The sequence below is a fragment of the Bombus vancouverensis genome, chromosome 3 (assembly GCF_051014615.1).
Source record: "Bombus vancouverensis nearcticus chromosome 3, iyBomVanc1_principal, whole genome shotgun sequence".
In the NCBI taxonomy this organism is placed as follows: domain Eukaryota; kingdom Metazoa; phylum Arthropoda; class Insecta; order Hymenoptera; family Apidae; genus Bombus; species Bombus vancouverensis.
The window spans coordinates 16,357,969-16,370,366 of NC_134913.1; the positions used below are offsets into that span (position 1 = coordinate 16,357,969).

At 40.2% G+C, this 12,398-nt stretch overlaps 1 protein-coding gene across 4 annotated transcripts in view; it reads left to right on the forward strand.

Moving 5' to 3' along the window:
- Nucleotides 1-446: 446 nt before the first annotated feature.
- Traf4 (TNF receptor associated factor 4) overlaps nt 447-12,398 on the forward strand; it is a 33,371-nt gene continuing 21,419 nt past the window's right edge. For 2 of the 4 annotated variants that reach the window (XM_076617552.1, XM_033328149.2), the window contains exons 1-2: nt 459-578; nt 915-1,194. The gene's annotated coding sequence lies outside the window, so the exon portion shown is untranslated. Of the gene's footprint in view, nt 579-914; nt 1,195-12,002; nt 12,283-12,398 lie in introns of those variants that run through there. The other 2 variants (XM_076617553.1, XM_076617554.1) reach the window with 2 other exon arrangements.

A 12,398-nucleotide genomic window follows, 5' to 3' on the forward strand; every position in this document is an offset into this window, starting at 1 on the left:
AAGAAATTCGTGGAATGTTTTTAAACACCTGGCGAAGCTGCTAGAAGCCTTCGATATGAAAGCTACGAGACAGCGAGTTTACGAAGGAAAATTAATATCGCGACGGCACGGGGCACGCGACTCGACGAGTCACACGGTATTCTTCTCTTTTCCTTTCTTTCCTCTATCGTCTTTTGCCCCTCCCCACCGTTCCATAGTTTTGTAATGCCTCTCTGTCTCTGGCACTTCCTGTGTTCCGCCACGTTCACCTGACTGCCGGCACCTGCCTTCATAACTATCTAGGTGTACACAGTGTATAGAAGCGACCGCGTATCCTATGGGACTTTAGTTTCCCCGCTCGTTTCATCAGCCACGCTGTGCTCTCTGGCTTGTGCCTACTGGCGCACACCTGGAAACACGTCGAGTGCGCTACACGCAGTCGATGTTACGCTGTCGTTCACCACGGCTGGACTATCGAGCTTTTCCTCTCCCGCTGATAACAGTCGCTCCTCGAACCGGCGAACCTACCTATCGACCATTAGTGTCCTCCGCGACCACAACTGGTTTCGCTTCTCCGCAACTACCATTTGGATCGAGAGGTTCGAATTTAGAAGTATATATATTCGTTTAAGTAATTTCTCTAATTCCTCTAAGTTTCATATTTCTTCCATATCTTTCATCTCTTCTTTGAAATTCCTTTTTGTCCCATCGTGTCCCTGGTTTTCTATACTGGGATTTCTTAAGAGCGAATCCCAAGGGACCGAAGGTCGGCTTAGATCTCGAATGCCAGGTATTAAAAAGTCTATTGCGAACGAACGAAAATTTTTCGTGCGAGGAAAGACAGTGGGGCCTTCGTTTAGATAGTTTCCATTGGAATCGTCGATATTGTTTAATTAATAGGCGACGTTTCTATTTTGCATGTTCTAATTGAGAAGAAGGAAGAATATTCCGTGGAACGTTTCAACGAGGATGGCGTAGAAATTGCTGGTTCCGAGGGAGCGTGCCGAGCGATCTTCTTCCGTTTTACGAGCCTATACTCGGCTCGGTATTCGCGAGTTCTTGCGGCAGTGAAGGATTGTTTAGTGTAATAACGCGTTTCTCGAAGCTTGAGAGGTGTATGTTCGTTGTAAAGTGACTGTTAAACTGTTTGCACGTGGAGCTGATTTGTTATCGTCGGGTTTAGTGCTCTAGAATGTCATCTGGATTTCGTAGTCGGTGAGTAAACCTTGCAACACACGTTTCTTAATAAGACCAACTGCGTTTTACTCTTCTTACTGCTCTACGGTAGTAGGTTAAAGTCAAAAAATTATATTCGTGAAAACTTTCTCTCCGCGTAAACCTTGCAACACACGTTTCTTGATAAACCCAACTATATTTTATTTTGCTTACTGTTAGTAGGATAAAATCAAAGAATTGAATTCCTGAAAACTTTCTCTCCGAGGATAGCGGATTAAAACCGATGCTTCTGATCTTTTCTGATATTGCTATTTTTGCTTTCCACGCTTATTGAAACGAACTTAATGGATATTTTTGAAAAGTATTCTTACTAAGGATGCTTAGGAATACTAGAAGTATTGTTATTAAGTATACTTAGAGGTATGATTTGAAGATATTAAAAGTGTTAGGGAATGCCGTAAGGTATTCGCGATCGATAGAAACGATCGCTGACGGGAAATCCCAGGGTCGCAATTTGAAAAACAAATTTCGGACATTGCTAGTCAGGGCAGGTAGAAAAGGCTATTGAAACAATGGGTGCTCGCGCGTTTCTTCTCATAGGCGACTGTAATGGCGTCCCTTCTGGCGTAAATACGCACGTGTTCCGGCCGCGTTCCAAGATCGAGCAATTTCGATTTTCCCATGCCGAGCTCTCCCACAACAATTTTCTTCGTGAAACTTTAATCGCGCAAAATAACTACACAGAAGATTCTAAACTTCTTCCAGTATTCTTATAATAATAATAATTTTTTTTTCTTTTGTCATCAACCCGACAGTTTCTTCGCTTATATAAAACCGAACGAAGGTGCCTTCTTTTGAATTTCTACGCTTGTAAGTCCAATCTTATTCTCTTGTCGTTGCAACGAACGAGTTTCGTTTTTTTATTCCAATGGCAAACAGCCGCCAGCTAATTCTCACCGGGAACTATTCCATTTTCCTCATTCCAATCACCAAGTCTAATATCGTCGATTAAAATTTTCCGAATTACGTACATACCTGTATTCGACCGGGTTAATTACCAGCTAACGATTGTTAAATTACACCGATCGTAGAATATATCGAGGCTGTAACGTAACAAGGATGCACTGTGATGTATAAACCGGCACGCTGAATTATTAATTTGAAACAATCCGATTGACGAGTGAGAATAATGGGGCCACATGCATCAACCATTCTGCGGACTGTTTACCTATTGCCGCGTGTGCTGCTGCGGCAGCCTCTTACAAAGGAGCTCGTACCTACCTTCGTTCCTCGCCTACTGCCTGTTAAATGGCTTGTTTCAATGGAAAATACGCCACTAACAAACGTTAATTCAATCGCATCAAGCATAATAGATATTTGCTCCTTCGACTTTCTACGAGGATTTGACTTTTCATTATTCTCTATAATTCTTCCTTCACAAATCTATTAATTCTCTCGATCTTCCGCGTTCACCTTACTTTTCATTACTCTGCACAACTTTCAATTCGTAAACTTTTATTTCTTCGATTTTCTTTTAACTTTCCACGTGGACCCTGCTTTCCATTATGTCGTACAGTTTTCTATTTAGAAAGCACACGATAAAAGAGGAAATGAAATCAGCGATAGGAAAAGGGAAAATTTGTACAAAAAACATAGTAATGACGGTAATATTGATATTTGTATAACAACATTATCCGTAATCCAAGAATGGTACTGACTCATGAATGACGTTGAATAGCTACCAACGTAAGTGATAGTACTAGTAAAGTCCAAGAACTTTCTGTTTTGTGTATCAATATTGGCTCGATGAGACCAGGTATGTTAAATATCGTACATAATCAGTATTTACCTGAACCAAGTCGTTCGTGCAAACATGCATATTCGCGATACATTTCGAATTACGAAATACCTGAAAAATCACCTTGTCTGCGCCTGTAATACGTTCCAAGAAAATCTTCTGCGATTTCGTCAGTGGAAAATCAAAGGTTACATGAAGAAATTCACAGTCCGGTCTTTCGTTTCTGCGAACGCGGTCGGATTGAATGAAAGAGAAAAAAGAACAGAAATAATAGAAATAAAATTGGACGATAGGATAGCAAGAGTGCATCCGATGACATTTTCCTCGCGGCACGTTCACACCTATCTGTTGGCAACGATCGCGCGTGTGCATACGTGTTACAAACGCTTCGTTACGTTCTCGAAGGCAACCTCGAGGCCAGGATCCCCGACTTTCTCTCATCTCGTCGCATCCATCTTAGGTGTGCGGTTGCATATGCACGGAATGCAGCCGCTGACCGATAAACACGCGTGACGATCAAAACGATCGAGGCTGACCGATTACCAAGACCCGTTTTTGTATGCTTTCGTATTGGTGCCATCGATGTTATCGGTTGATCGTTTGGTATAGAAATTCTAATTTCTAAATTCGCGATTCATTTTTGAAGATTGATGCACGTGCACATAGAAATTGGATTTTTTTTTTATAGGAACAAGGGATTTAAATTTGCTTGGAATTTTCCGTATTAGATTTATGTTAGTCGTGTTTCGTGATGTCAGCTTAAGGGAATGAATTAGTATGGGCAAGGGAACATTGAACTACGGTGGTCGCGCATACGCGAATAGCACGACGTTTTGCGATAGCAACTATTGTAATTAAGGATTCAGTGCGCTTCGTGTAAATTTAAAATCGTTTGCTTCTGTTTTATTTCGACTATTTTATTAACGTCTTCAATACTCGACAATTAGCATCCGAGGCTTTAGAATGTGAAAAAATATTCGCTAAAAAGATTGATGATAGTTTTGGAGTGGAATAAATCCTAAATTTTTGGTTAACGTTTAAACAATAAATTGCTTTTTACGATTAACAATTAATTTTTCACATTGGGAAGTCTTTAACGTTGAAAATAGAAGTCTCTTCAATTTTCAGTTAAAAACAGTTTGTTCCAAGAAAGCAAAGAAAGTGGAGAACGTTAAGAAAAGTCTGAGAGGTTGCTCTATCTTTTACGATATTTTTGCATGGAATATTTGAAGATCTTTATGCAAAATTGGAAATCACCGTGAATACGAAAACTGCTTGGAAACGTGTTACTCTGATGGCTAGGCCCCGATGCACTGCGGCTGCAGCTGCCGTGCCGTGAGTGCTGTGACAGCTGCAGCTTTTTACTTACTGCACTGGTTACTCTGGTTTCCATGTGCGGAAGACGTCGGACGCGGTATGATCGCGCCGGTCGCACGCCACTGCCCGATAAAAAGGCCGTGGAAAAAGAGAGGGAAACGACGCTGCCGACGTAATATGATATCCCATTACATGATAAATAACAATATATAATTATTAGGCAAGTTTTTGATCCTCGCATCAAATTCATCGACCTTTAGGTTCTTTAAGCAAAGATTGATTACTCTTATTCGAATGTTGAAATCAATTTACATGTGTACATTATCGGTAATAAATAATGCGAGTAACTTTCGCCCATTTGTATTTACCGATCGTCGAAAATCGGTCGTACGATGTTATAGTAATAAAATATAAGGTGCCGTAATAAGAACAGAGTGTAGTCATTATCTGCCTATAGCGCATAATTTTTGCCTGTGATTAAATCAACGTTCTGTGAAAAATGAACAAGCGTCTGGATACGATATTTGAAATATACTGTACGTGTAATTTACTTTGACTAATTTCATCGTGAGCGTACGTAAGATGTGCAGTTATAAACAAATTTTTAGACACAATTTCCTGTTCCTAATGTGATACTTGTGGAGCTTGTAGAAAATAATAATGCAAGAATGTATCGTAATTAATTCCACGCTGCTTGGACTCGTAGTCCTTGAAATCGAGTATTTCGATAAAGACATTTAATATTTCAGCGTTTAACTCGCGTAGTGGGCGGCGTGTCCGCCGTAATTCCGTGTCTTGTTTGTTTGCAAATTGGATGGAACTGAAAGGCAAAGGTCTGTGTGTCCCGGTTTGTTCGATAAAAAAAGCTGGAGAAAACGACGTCTCAAGGCATTTCGTTGCGATTTTGTTTTTGTCCAAGCTGAGCCTTTCAAACGCGCAATTAGTAATTTCGTCAGAAACAATCGTCTACTCGCTCAAAATCCTTTCAAAATCATTTATCGTGTACGGCCATCAAGGCGATGCATCTAAAGTAAAATACGCTCGTCGTGTATAGTGTAATAATTATGTACTATATGTTCTTCTATAACACCCAACAACACCAAAATCTACCTACCTTTTCAAAGTATCCAGGAACGCGTTCCAAGCGAAAGATAGTCGAATCTGGATACTTGAATATCAGCCAGAAACGTGCACTCTGGATCCTGACACGGGTGTGAGGGACATCTGGCCGGTGATCCTGCTGCCGATGATACACCCGATGCAGGTGCATCCTCGATCCGTGCAAGCGGGCGCGTGATTTCTTCGCTATTTCGGCCTGTCGTGAGTTGAGTTAGGTTTCTTTCCCCGTTGCTAGCCGGGGGTGCTTCCACAATTGCAGCAAACAGATGTTCTGCACGCTTTCAAAGATGTTCCACGTCTGGGAGTATCGTCGATCCACGAACAAGTTGCCACGCAGTTGCATAACTATCCGCTTTCTTTCTTCACGAAATTGCATTACTCGCGGAAATGATACACTCTCCTGAGTCCAGATCCCGTCTGTCGATTAGATCGATGAAGGGAAAAAAGAGGAAAAGACCATAATAGCGATCGAATATGCATTAGGTACGTGTACACGCGTACATCGGAAGCGAATTCTTAATTACACGATGGTACCATACATAATTACGAAGATGAGAGCCGAGCTGGAAATAAGAGAAAAATGTCGCGCGATGATGAGATAGTTCGTGGTTAGGGTAAATGGAGAAAATGCACGCGGAGGTTTCCGTTTGAAACTGGGGGCAGGGGACTGAGCGTTAGAAAGAGAGAGGATCAATCGAGAGAGCTGTAATTTCTTCTCTTTTAAAATTTCCTGATACGCTTTTCGCTTAGGTGAAAATTTGATTCGCTTCGTACGGATGATCGTAAAAAAGCATTGGCGGAAGAAAGCGATGCAAATTTTAAATAGGCATGAAAGAAATTACAATATATGGAGCGGAGGCAGTAGATAGAGAATCAAAAACATGTAATTGGAGAATGGCAGAGCCGATGGAATTTCTTGCACACTTCGTTGTTCATAAAGAACTTGAAAAATGTAGCTAGAATTTTTCTAACAGTTCCCTCGTCTATGTATATCTATGTACGTATACGTGTATCAACACGAAACTCCCTGTTTCGCGACTGAAATCTAACAAACGTAATTATTCAAATTTATCGTGCGTGAACACTGAAAATTACGTAGGTATTTTTATACCGTTTCGAATCCTTCAAATTACGTAGTGAAAGGGTTGAAACGAAGATACTTACTGAGCCAAGGAGCCGACAAATTATGTAGGTTGTTATCCGTGAATGGTATAAATTTATGTAACAATTCGTGCGTGCGCTCGTAAAATCAGCAATGTAATAACCAGAATGGGTTTTCGTTAAACAAAAAAAAGAAAAAAAAATAGTTAAAGTTAACTGCGTTTCTCGTTTTCCTCGGCGGGTGAACAACGTGAATTCGAATTAACTGTTGTTTTATGCGAATAGCTGACGCACTTGCAGCACGAAAGGATATATTCGAGAAGGTTGGTTGGAGGTTGAGACACAAGATGAACTGGTGCCTATCCTTTCACTTGGCCGTTTTGTGATACGAACCTCCCTACTCACCAGCGTATTCGCTGGTACGTGTTTGCGTCCGTTTATCCTTAAGGCCGATTACACAACTACGCGAATACAGGGTGTCCCGTTTGCTTGGAATTCCAGAAATTTTGTTGAAACGGTCGCTAACATCTCCATGCTTTTTCTCGATACAATTTTGCTTCCAACCAGAGAAACTTTTATCGACAATCGAACGTATTACGTTATTGACGATTACCTTTTGGATTTACGTCAAGGATTTATCAATGCAAAGGAAAAACACGTTTATGAGAATCCAAAGAACAAGTTAAGATTCTTCCAGTCGTTCCCCGATCATAAGCAAGAATCTTGTTTGTCTGTTAACAAGACGATTGAACCACCCTGTATATGGTTTCAGTCAAAGTTCATTAAACCCGCAACAACTTTCATCATTCTCTTCAACACAGTATTCACCCACTCGAATACCAACTTACTGCGACCACAACAAACATCAACAACCGAGCAACCATCTTCGCAAAGTAGCAATTTGTCTAGTGAGAAACAAAGGGCCATGACAAATTAGGACAACAGGAATTCTTGGAGACGATTCAAGGTAGCAGAGAACGATTATAATGGCTGTACGAGGTAACGACTTTCCCAAGTATCACTAAGAGACAAGAAGGTGCAGTTAAGGCGATTTGTTGAGAATTCGCTGAACGTTGTCAGTCCCGCTTTTGTGTTAATTACGTGGCTCAAGTGGAATGCATAGATTCCATCGACAAACTTGAACTCTCGGTGTAGAAGCCAACACCGTTGAGATTTACCTATCGATCGAATTCACGGGAGTTGGAGGAATCGAATAATTTCACGAACCAACGAAACGTATGTATGTATCTGTATGTCTGCCATATAGTGAAAAAGTTCGAGTTTCGTAACGAGCAGGGCGACGAGCCAAGCACAATGTAATTGCGCCGGATAACCCGACCAACCTCTCGAAACCGGTCATAATAGTTCCGACTTCCGGTCCTCCGAATCAACGGGGCGGCCATGGTTTTTGTCGGTGAATGGAAAGGATGTGTTAATTAAAAATGACGCCTTGAATACGTTTACAGTGTTAGTGGGATCATGACGTGGTTTGTGAGCTACTTCGACAGAATGGTGAGGAATTATTCTTTCTTTCTTTCTCTTTTTCTTTTTTGGAGTAGGTAAAGTATCTATCTTTTTGACGAGGAGAGTTAAGCCTTTTTTTAAGAAAGTATATTTTGAGTGTTTAACGAGATCACAGTGACTTACAGTGGTGAACGTATTTACTCAAGTACATTCAGCTTGATTCGACAAATTCAACTCAGTTTTATATCATGATAGCCTTTATTTCTATTTTGTTCTCTTATAATATAGGATTCAGAAATATATTTTTTGTACTTCAAAGCATTAACGAATTCAAGATTGAAGAAGTTGAGATTACGAAATGGAGTCTGTTAACATTTCTTATGGTATAATTCATAATTAATAATTATTAACTTTGAACCGCTAAAGGGACTCTTAATGAAACTGTGAAAATTAATAAGGAGATCCATATTAGCTCCAAATATTTTCTCCCTTGTTTTACTTTTATAATAGGTTTGATACTATACATATTTTATTTCCAATGTTTCGTAAAGGCTCCAGCCTATTAATTTCGATTTCACGAATATTATCATCCAACTTATATGTCAAATAATTACAAAAATTTCACTTAGACACACATTCGTATCACTAAACACCTATTCCTCGTTTACAAGAACCCATAAATTACGATACACGCAACAATATTAAATACCCGTATAGGATCCAAGAATCTCAATGGAACCTTCTCACACATTCTCTTTCAACGAGGTAATAATATCATATAATCCATTATCGTTCCCCACAAGTACCGAAGAGCACGAAACATTGAATAAATCTTGTATACGTGCAATTAACAACGAGAGTATTTACGTTGCTCGTTCATTGTACACAGAGTCCCGAGGAACCTTCGGGATACCTGCTATACGTGACTACATTATACCCATCCAGGACCACGAGATTTCCCCCACCAGGTGTTCGGGGAAGGAGCAGATGTACACGTGGCGCAGGAAGTTTAGTTTTACAGAAAGAGCAGCTGACCGATGCCGTACATTCCTCGTTAAAGAGGATGGTCTCGGTGGTTGGCTTCGAAAAAACGGGGTTGATCGCTCCACGAGGAACTAGTATGGCCTAGATATACACCCACATGTTCACGCGGAAACGAAAGGGGCCCCCTTTGAACAACCAGTCCATTAACGTGCTGAGGGCACATTCATTTCCTCGATGCACGCTCTCATTTCACGTTTTAAGGGATGCTTATTCGACACGGGGAACGAGCAGCTCCCTACTTCTTTTTTCTTTCTCAAGAAAGCATTTGTGAGAACACCGTGGTGCTTTCCCCTGTTATCAAAACGCTATGACTAATTCTATTTTTCATTCTCTATCTACTTGGCGTAGTTCTATTAATATTTATTACCGAGTGAAGTATCGTTTGGTTTCATGGCTTTTTTAAAAATATTTTTTCATTTTTCTTTCCTGAAAACTAGGTAACCTATTATGATCAATTCGTGTATAATATATCTAATTAACAAGCCTTAATTAACAAGGCAGTTGAATATGCAACACCGTAACTTTCCAATCCTATACTTGGAAAACTCCGTAACCTAACGCTACAAGCTCGAAATCGTAACCAAAGAAAGACGGAAGAAAGGGGGAAAAAATTTGAAAGAGTTTCCTTCAGGAAATTTACGATGGTCAAAGGGTTGTAGGTGCAATAGTTTTTGTGAGAAGTTCACGAAGAGAACCGGAATGAGAATACGAGGCAGAAGTTAGACCATGAGAATGAGGTGATGGCAAACGAGAGCAGAAGGTGGCAGAGGAGGCTGAGGAGGAGGCAGAAAAGCTGCCGGTCAGATTGTGAGCCAAGGGAGGAGGGTTGCAGCTGCTGTGACAGCTGCACACTTCCCAATATTATTCGCCGGGCTGTTCCTATCCTCCGAATGGTCCCTCACATCGACTCTCCAGGTGCTGCTAGCATCGGCGCCTCCAAAAATCCTTCTTTGTTCCCTTCGGAGCGCGTTGGACCCACCTTATGCGCGATCTGTTGCGTTCAATATCGATCGAGAGTAAATTTCGTCGATTTTATTTCCTCCTGTGACGTGGAACAAATGTATCACAAAAGCGTATCCAACGTAGGATTGATTTTTCGAAGAGGTATTCGATTCTGAATGTTTGTATCGAGGGTCCTTTATTCTTCGATGCTCGTGTGGAAATCGAAATAGTGTCGATGGATCAAAAGAAATCTTTTGTATCTTCTGGAGTACTTCGTAACGTTAGATCACGAATTGTTGCGGGGAATATCGATATATCGGTAATAATAGGTAAATTAGGATGGGTTTATTATATTGTATAATATGGATGATTTATTTTACAATTGTTAAAGGAGCATTCTGCGTAGAAATATTGAAATCCATACCTTACTGAATGGTTATAGATGTTTAGAATTTTCGATGATTCATATTTTAGAATTTTTTCATTATTCTATGCTTGAGATTATTTCATCGCATGGAAGATTCATCGATAATAAAATTCACTGATTCCTCGTTTCGTCATACGAAGATTCGTCTTACTCGATTTCTGAAGAGAAATTTAACTCTACACCCTTTGCAATCTTTATATTCTTAATTTTTCCTTATTCTACGCGTACGTGTAGTAATGCACATCTTGCATAAAATAGCGAATATTTATCTTTACAATGTTCTCTTATTCTGCGTTTAAATAGAATAATCCAGATCTTATGTAAAATAGTGTTTCATTGTCGATTATCTTTAAATCTAAATATGCACGTCTCGAACCTATTCTCGTTCCAAGCTGACCAGCCTTGCAGCATAAAAAGCACGCTGGTGCACCACGATTATTGCGTAACCATCAACTTATTCAGGTCGGTCGCTCGACCTTTCCCCAGTATCTACCTGTGCCGGATGCAAAACTGGACTAAACGTCAGGGGAACGCGTGCCAGCCTTACGTGTCTGCTACGAACGTAATCGCGATTTCCCTCGCGGTTGCAGGATGTTCGTGCACCAATATAGACGGAAGTCCATGGAGAAATCACGAGACTGTCAGTTCCAAACTCGTCTACGATAAGAAGATGTATCGTGGCTCAAACGTTTGTGGCATCGTGCACGCAACTTTCTATTTTGCTCGTCGCTTTGAAAGGTGACGATCGACTATCGTTGATACACTGTAAATATCTGTGCATTTATTAGGTAATTTAAAAACGCAAAAATCTACGGAGTGCGCATAATATGCAAACAGTTTTGTTGCTATTGGTCGATAAGGAGCTGAATTTAAAAATTGTTCGTATGAAAAATAATCGTTATATCGTGGTATTTCTCTGTGATCTTCGTTCTTCACGCGTAATTTAGTTGACTTTCATGCACATGACCAATTTCAACGGATGATAAAGGGATGTGGATGAGAGGACAAAGGGTAGTTTTTTCGTGAGTTCCGGTTCCATTAGGGTTAAATAAGCTGACACATACGTTTCTGATAAGTCAGCATCTGGGGGACGTGTTTGGAAATCGGAGAAACTGGTTATTAAGGATATCGGATCCCTTGACACGAGAAACGTTACGCACCAATTACATTAGTGCGCGATATTCTATCGCAAAAGTGGCCTGAATTGTGCTGTTGGAAAATGCAACGGTCTGCGACTACGGTTTTGCTTTTCGCGTTTTGTGATTCGAACGGTTAATGGACAGAAGTGATTTTTCACCTTTAACGGTGAAATCTTCTTGACTTAGCACATCTGGCTTTTTTGCAATCCTCTTTGAAACAAAACACGAGTGATTTTTTAAATGTCAACGTAGTGAAATCTCTCTGAATTAACGTGCTCTATTTTTTCGCAATCCTCTTTGACAAATCCAGCCTTGTGACAAAACATTCAACTTCGACGTTTCTGTTCACATTCTAAATAGTATAAAGTCACCTTATTGACGTCTTAGGAACAGGAATCTGTCATCTTTAAGACATCGTGTGATGTATTTTGAAGTGTTTATTTTAAGATGTCAGATTTTTATAAATATCTTATAAAAGATATTTTATCAAATTTTCCCTAAAGAAAAAAATAATACAAATTCATTTTCCCGTTTAACATCTAAAGGAAGGGGAGTCAAACGTAAGCTGGTAGTATTCTAGAAATGCAAACAAAAATCTGTGAAAGAGGGAGAATTTCGAGGGAGAACTGTCGAGACTCGTGCAAGTTTACCCTGAAGAAAGAAAGATTTTGATCTAGAGAGAAAAGAGGGGAAAGACACCTGCTTGGCGTACAAGAAGGGTCGGGAAGGTGCATGATCGTGAATATCAGTCAGTAAAATTGCAGTACGTCTTCAAGGTATTAATGCGACCTGACATGGCACACCTGTTGCAAACTTCAAATAAAAGAATCCTCGAGTATACAAATTTCAAGACGGTATTAACATTGTCTCCTATTCTTTCCTTTGAAAACAA